The sequence below is a fragment of the Leptodactylus fuscus genome, chromosome 3 (assembly GCF_031893055.1).
Source record: "Leptodactylus fuscus isolate aLepFus1 chromosome 3, aLepFus1.hap2, whole genome shotgun sequence".
Taxonomy (NCBI): Eukaryota; Metazoa; Chordata; class Amphibia; order Anura; family Leptodactylidae; genus Leptodactylus; species Leptodactylus fuscus.
Window position 1 is genome coordinate 84124768 of NC_134267.1, and position 8240 is coordinate 84133007.

At 41.9% G+C, this 8240-nt stretch overlaps 1 protein-coding gene across 2 annotated transcripts in view; it reads right to left on the reverse strand.

Annotated features, from left to right (window-relative positions):
- HIVEP2 (HIVEP zinc finger 2) overlaps positions 1-5512 on the reverse strand; it is a 167079-nt gene extending 161567 nt beyond the window's left edge. The window contains exon 1 of one of the 2 annotated variants that reach the window (XM_075267867.1): positions 5175-5512. The gene's annotated coding sequence lies outside the window, so the exon portion shown is untranslated. Of the gene's footprint in view, positions 1-4577 lie in introns of both variants that reach the window. The other variant, XM_075267866.1, reaches the window with a different exon arrangement.
- Positions 5513-8240: the final 2728 nt, after the last annotated feature.

Consider the following 8240-nt stretch of genomic DNA (forward strand, 5'->3'; position numbering starts at 1 on the left):
CTCTTACAAAGATCTCACAAGCAGAAATTGAAGGGGAGTGTACATGTAATGACATCAGACTAACTTGGAGGTATTCGTATAGAATTCTAGGAAAGCATAAGCAGCAAGACACTGCACAAAGTAAATGGCAAATACCACATGAGGAGGAATCCCAATTCCAGACTAGATTCCCTGTGACAGGTTTTCAGTTCCATCTTATCCTAAGCGAAGACCCTATATTTCAACCCATTTTGACATGTGAGACCCATCAGATGAGGTGTTTCCTGAGCTGCCTCCTCCTTCTACAATTATCTTCATACACATATGTAATTCCACACATACATTCCATAACAGTTTGAGTCTAAGCATAAAATCTGTGTACGATGCCTAGGAATGTGCATGGAGGGGACTGTATCCCGACTAGTATATTATACTAATAACTTAGTATAACGATAACTAGGAATGTTACAAAGGGCTTGCCTTTATATCCCAAGACTACATTTATCACCAAGTAGTAACCTACATCTTCAGCCTTATCATCAAAGCTTAGTGATGTTGTCAGTGTGGTTACTTATCATTTAGGTGGAAACTAGAAAAACAATGTTACACCAGAAATGACATTTACATTTAGGATTCCAATCTATTGGAGAGACATTTGGAAAGACAAATCCACCAGTCGGCAGCAGTCCCAATCCACCAGGGGCACCCGAGACCAAGACTCAGCTCAGCGTCCGCAATCCACCACCAACAGAAATGTGATTCATCACTGAGATATATGAAAATAGGAATCTTTATTCTTGCATATTCTTGCATCGGAACAAACCCCCACATGTGAATCAATTCAAAAAGGCTCATGTGTTACATGCATAACTATCTCATGGCATAAAAAAAACAGGAAACCTTCACTCTATATAATCCACCCCCCCCCCCCAAGCCTTGAGATCACCTGACCATAAGTACATCGCAAAACATGGCATGGAAAAGAGCATAATAGCTATAATAGGGCTAGATCACACAAAGTTTTTTGCCAGTGGATTTTGAGGCAGAATCGGCCTGCAAAAACGCCTCCCATTCATTTCAATGGGAGCCACTAGCTTTTTTTTCCCGCTAGCGTTTTTTTTTCAGCTAGCGGGAAAAAAAAGCGACCTGACCTATCTTCAGGCGGATTTTGCTGTATAATGATAAACCCATTGAAGTCAATGGAAGGCGGAAAACCCACTTCAAGAACCGCTAGCACTTTTCAAAGAGAAGTTTCCAGGTCCATACATTATGCTGGAGCATAAAACCCCCCAAAACTAAAAATGCCTCAAACACCACTCCAAAAACCGCGCCAAAAAACACCTAAAGTAAAAAACTGCTTCAAAAACCCATTTCATAATTCCTGAAGCAGATTTTTGCCGCTGTCAAAACAGATGTATAATATAAATACAACAGATGTCTAAAAGGCAATCACACGGCGCAAGATAATGGACAAGTAAATAAATACGCGCAAACATCTGGCCAACAAAAAATAAAAACAAATATTGATGAAAAAATGCATGAACATGGCCTATCACAAATATAATATAGGCTTCTTGTGATTTACACACATAAATACACTCCGTCTGCAGCCATATCACACGTCAGATGTCCACTACCAACAGCTAACCTCAGCTGAACATGTCACCCCAACCTTATAGCTATAACTGATCTGTATACAGCTTATACAGATCAGTTATAGCTTAGGCTGTATTCAGATCACATTTTTTACATCCGCCTAGCAGATCCATTTAACAGATGCAAAAAATAAACACAAATTGATGGCCATCTGCTTGCATAGAGATCAATGTTAAAAAAGAAAAACGGATTCCTTTCTGTATATTTTTTTTTAAGAACACAAAAGTATAGCACACAACATTTGTGTCTGTCCAAGAAAAAAAGAGTCACAGATTCGTTTTTTTTTGTTTTTGTTTTTTTAAACATAGATCTCTATGTAAATGGATGGCCATCTGTTTGTGACCAGTTTTTGCATCCATTAAATGTATCTCTTAGTGAATGTAAAGAACATGATCTGCAGGCCTTATACATAGGTAAAGTGACAATACTAAATATGCATTGCTGTAACTAGTAATGGAATACAATCTACAACATGTAAAGGTACAATAATACTCTGCAAACAATGATGTCCTCATATTTCCAGCAGCGCTGTGGAAATTTATTGTCCAATCTAGGGCGCACAAGGGGTGGGAAAAAGCAAGAAAGGATCTGGGATTTTCCACGGAAGGATCCCCCAAGCCAGCAGGGATACTACTATTCTCTTGACATAGGAAATCCCACGGGACAATGTACGTTGGATTAATGCACAGTTTCCCAGGCTGCCACCAGAGATGACAGCACGCCTGCCTATTTACAATGGATCACTGCTATTACTTGGCATCTTTCATTAAAAATATCCAGACAGAAAGTGAGCTTAATTCTTTCCCTGCAGGGCAGTGTTTTGCACATCCAGAAGAGAAAGAAGGAAAGAGAGGGAGAACATCTGGTTTGATGGCAGGCAGAGCCCCTTGTTAACCCCCTTCCTGTGACTATTACACGTCATGGAACATTCCCGGAATGGGCCAATGTTCCACCCACTCCTGAGAACACACAGGCATCAGAAGACACAGGCGAACACAGACAGTGCAGATCTGGGACTGTGTGCGGATGAAAACATGCATGTATTATTGAAATGATCTGGACACAACACTGCAGTATTCTCTTACTGTCATAGCTAAGGGATACAATGGCGGCAGCCGCCAGAATCATGACAATAATGATAACTGCTTATATAGCACATTTCTCCCATAAAGACTCGATTTACTCCCCATTTGCTGTGCAGTCAAATGCAACCTATTGTTCCCTGTTATCAGCCATTTTATGCCGAGTATTGTTACTGCAATGGAAATACTGGCAGGAAGTCCAGAAAATTGCTTGCCCCATGATCATCACTTTATTTCTAAGACCTTCCAGGGACACTGACAGACAGACAGACTTGGGAAATATATTTATTTTAAAAGATTTCTTTCCGTAGACACCACAGGGTTAACGTTTCCAGATCCAGAGATAGACAGACAGACAGTGAGCCATGAATATTTCAACAGCCTGCAGTACATAGACAACAACAAACTAGTAATAGAAATCCATTTCATGATCATAGGGATATCTACGGTATATCATATGTATAAAGATTTATATGAATACACCAAGTGGAAGCCGCCATTCCTGACTATATAGAATCCATTATGCAAATAGTATTAATACCCGACTATGTCTATAGAGAAGCATTGCTAAACAATTGCACCGTGTTTATGGCCTATATTGTATATATTATTACATGCAGACAGTGGAAAGTGTGTCCAAGCATATTCTGCAATGCTAACCAGATGATATGTAGTTCTTATATAACGCAAACAAACATACATATTAGGTATTTGTTGGCCTTCGGTATACATTTCTACAGGAATACAGGGTACACAGACTCATGCCATGGCAGTAGTGAGCAGGCAAGATAGCACACATGATACACAGATAAACGAGTTGATATGGAGGGCAGACTAGACTGAAAAGTGCCATTTTCCTTCCTGTAGGCAGAGATGAGTAGAAAACCTTAAATAGATTGAGCCCAGGCAGTTGCTGATCTTTGCCCCCCTCGCTCTCCCTGGCTGCTGTCATTAGGAGCCATACAAATTCCTGTGGATATTACGCAAACCTCTTCCTAATCTGCATACATTCCCAGCCTGGGTATTCCCCACATTTCCCAACTAAACATGAGCCACCCTTCTATATGCACTGGCCACTCACACGGGGCTGGGGGCTTCATGTTGTGTACATTACTACTCATTATACTGAGATGAGCTTTTTTTGTTTTGTTTTTTTAATTCATGACATGTCCCTGACTTTGTCAAGTGACTGCAATGCACAGGGGGGAGGAGGGGGGATTTCATTGTATGCCAGTATTACCTCTAAAACACATAGCAGTGCTAGGGTGACTGTGCCAGCCCCCCACACATACACTATAGAAGTACAGCCCACCATATGGGGAGAGCAGGCAGATATGAATGGGGGTCCTTCCTGGGATGTCAGTCATGCTTGTATAATTCAGAAGATGATGGTTTCAGCATTATACCCTACTCAGAAGATATACTCCTAATGATGACCCCAATGATGAGCTGTGTCCTTTCCTACCTGCTCTCCCCGATGCCCTCTGCACATTGGCACTAGGTAAACAATGACAAGGGGTTTTCCTCCAATCCCAAATCTTTCAGAGGGAGGTCACCCTGCCCATAGAAGGGTCTGTAGAAGAAATAATGGAACTGAGCAAACATAGTACAATTCTGATCATTGCCAAGGCAACAAGCAGCAGAGAACATAGTGCCCAGCTAGATGCCACACAGCTAGATGCCACACGTCACACACTCGGTGTTGATCACAATAACGTCACTGCTGTGATAACATGTAGCTGGCACCGGGGCAATAACCGTGTGGATGGGGGGTCAGGACCCTGCCGGATATTCTCCACAGATAGTAGGTGTGAACACAGACCTTACGACATGCAAATGGAGGAGGCTGCAGTGACTCACCGGATCTGAGGCTCTCACCCTCCACTGGCGATCAGTGGCGATCAGTCCGCACAGAATAGAATAATAATCCTGGGCACAGCCTGCTGCCTCGTCCAGAAGAAACATGTGTAACAAGTAGTTGTTGTCGCCCCCTCCTCCTCCTCCCACCACTGACAGCCGGGGAGAGGCTGAGGAGCTCCTATGGACGTGCCGCTGCTGCCAGGGGCTGCTCTCCTTCCTGGGCACGCCGGCTTGTCAGTGTGATCTATGTGTGGGCATGATATGTGTGTGTGCCGAGCAGGGGCAGGCAGACACAGAGGGTAAGGGAGAGTTCACAGGAGGAGGGGGAGAAGGGGGGCGGCTGCTGACACACAGGGGGAGAGAGAGGAGGGCTGGTGTTTTCAGGGGGATCCCTGGTGCAGGAGACAAATGAGAGAGTGTGGAGAGAAATGGACGGCAGTGCTCGGGGGCAACACAACTATGCTACATATAGTAGGAACATGTATGTAACTATGTATATGTGTGTGTATGGAGAAACTGTGCAGGTAGATCCCATCAGCTGTGTGATATACCTGGCATAGCAGCTGGCACAGACAACAGCAGAGGAAATGGCAGTACCTGTTAGAGATAGGAAGGGGCAGGTGCAGGAAGCAGAGCCATGAATGACATAATGTAGGATCCTGTGGTGTCCTTGTGAGGGCAGGAGATAGTCCCCCGAAGAGCTTGCCCTCAGGTGCTGCTCCTCTTCTTCCTCCTCAGGTGGCGAGCTCTGCAGAGAAAGGTCTATAAATGAGCTATTGAGCTCTCCGGCAGAAGGGAGGAGAGCTGGAGCCTGTGCCCGGCCGGCGTGTGAGGGCACTAGAGCTGCCTGCAGATGAGGGAGCCTCCTGTGCTCTGCAGACACTCAGGGTTATTCCTGGCACCGCTTCCCAGAACACAACTTACAAGGAGGAAGAGAGGAGAGAGAGGAGAAGAGAGAGAGAGAGAGAGGAGAAGAGAGAGCGAGAGCTCAGCCAGTGACGTCATCGGATCCCCCAGCGCGTCCCAGGGAGAGGAGGAACCAGGCACAGCGCACATAGCAACACGGAGTGTGTGAACGGAATACTAGGCGCAGGCGGCTTCTCTGAGGAGACTCAAGCCTGAAAATAGAAAAATTCTTATCATGGAGCGGCTTAACCCTTCACTGGCACAGCAGATTTGCATTTTTGCTGGCATAACATAATACAAATATTTATTATTATTTATATTTTCTTATTTATTATTTTTGTTTCATACAATTTAGGCTAAGGCCCCACGGGCCGTAAACGCAGTGAAAAAGTGCTGCGGGAAGAACCGCTGCGTGATCGCATTGCGGTTCTTTCCGCAGCGCTTTGAAGAGAAAGTTCACAGAGTTTTCCTCCGCGGACTTTCTCTTCCCATTATATCTACGGGAAAGCCGTTGGCATTTCTGTAGATATAATTGACATGCTGCAATTTGCAAAGCCGCAATGGCTTTGCAAATCGCAGCGTGTCCGCGCTGTGATCTTTTCCGCAAAGTAGGGATGGGATTCGCATGAATCCCATCCACTTTGCCAGCACTGTACAACGCCACGATTTTTCCCGCAGCGTCTCCGCTGCAGGCAAATTGCGGCGTTTCCGGCCCGTGGGGCCCTGGCCTAAGGCTAACTAAAAATGCTGCAGAAATAAACAAAATGTGTTTTTGCTATTTGTTTAGCAATTTGGTCTGTGGATTGTCCTTGACTGTTCTCACCATTCTTCTTCTCTGCCTTTCTGATATTTTTCTTGGCCTGCCACTTCTGGGCTTAACAAGAACTGTCCCTGTGGTCTTCCATTTCCTTACTATGTTCGGCGACCATCAAACTTAACTGAACTTGAATTGTTTTGTAGAAAGAAATGGTCCAAAATACCTTCATCCAGGATCCAGGAACTGATTAAAAGCTACAGGAAGCGACTAGAGGCTGTTATCTTTGCAAAAGGAGGATGTACTAAATATTAATGTCACTTTTCTGTTGAGGTGCCCATACTTTTGCACCGGTCAAATTTTGGTTTAATGCATATTGCGCATTTTCTGTTAGTACAATAAACCTCATTTCAATCCTGAAATATTACTGTGTCCATCAGTTATTAGATATATCAAACTGAAATGGCTGTTGCAAATACCAAAATATTTAGAACTAAAAATGATTAAGATTAATAGGGGTGCCCAAACTTTTTCATAGGACTGTATATGTGTATATCATTCCTGTATAAAATGTATATCATTGGAGGACGACTAATAACTAGAACAATATATGCTTGCAGATTATATACTGAGCCCAGACCTTATGTATTTTATGGGTGATACTTACATTCATTGTGACTTTGATTTTTTACTATTGAATATAATAAAGATGTTTGTTAAGTTTATATAGATAGATAGATTAGATAGATTACATTTGTTTGATGCATATTATCATAATTACACACAGGATATATACACTGTATATAAGTCCAGTGTTTGGTGTATTAAGGTGGTCACAGTAGATAGAGTGGGGTACCATTATATTTTGCTATTGGGTTCCATGATTACTTATTATGGGCCTAGCTGTAAGCAAACAAATTGGTTGCAATAGGCTCAGGGTTACAGAAAAGGGGTTTGAGAGGGAAACAAATACAACAATCACAACGGAGGGTCATTCTTTTCTGCCAAAAAAAATCAATTGAATCTACTGTATATAGCAATAAGCTGTTCATCTTATCTGGAGTGTGGCCATGTCTGCCAACAGGGTCTTCTATAACATCATATTAATGGCTTATTTGCAATTTAGGTGGTAGTAAACCTATTGGTGGAAAATAAAGTTGAATGAAGCCTTGTAAAGTTTGCAAAAAAAAAAAAAACCTGACATAATATTTTGCAATGTTTTTCTACCACTAGGAAACAAATGAAATCACATGTAAGTCACTGTAATGCTGTGATTTTTACACTAAATACAGCAATTTTACATTTTTCTACACATACTGTACGTGTATATATTTGCATCAGTATGTCAAATTTTCATGTGTATAACCTTCACCTACATCTTCCAGGAAATGTCATAGTTATCTCTATAAAAAAAAAAAAAGTAAAAAGCTGAAACATGAAGTAAAAACAACCCAGTAGAATTTCCTGCAACAATCACCAGGTGTTCAACCACATTGTACAGTGTCAGCAATTCCAGTTACATAGTAAATGCTTGCTTTTTTTCTAAATAAAGAAATTGTATACATACAGTATATATCTATATATATATATATATATATATATATATATATATATATATATATATATGTTTCCCAACCTATCTGGGCTTATACATACAGGTAGACCCAGAAATATTTAGACACTGACATATTTTGGTATCTTTTTTTTTTTTTTTTTTTTTTTTTTTAAAGGATTTTTGTAAAATACAATACAACACAAGAGTTGAAAACATAAAAAACATGAACGTGAAGCAATGCATACACCGTCAAATAGACTGGGAATGTATACACATCACAAAAACCTGAGCGTGGAAATGAGGGGGTGGGGGGGAAGGGGAAGGAGTCAGAGACCATTCAAAATACAGTATGCGTCCCAAGATGACCATATAGCCTGGAACGCCTCAACATTATAGTTAAGTGTGGCTGTCAAGTTCTCCATGCTACGGACATCCTTAACTCGGGATA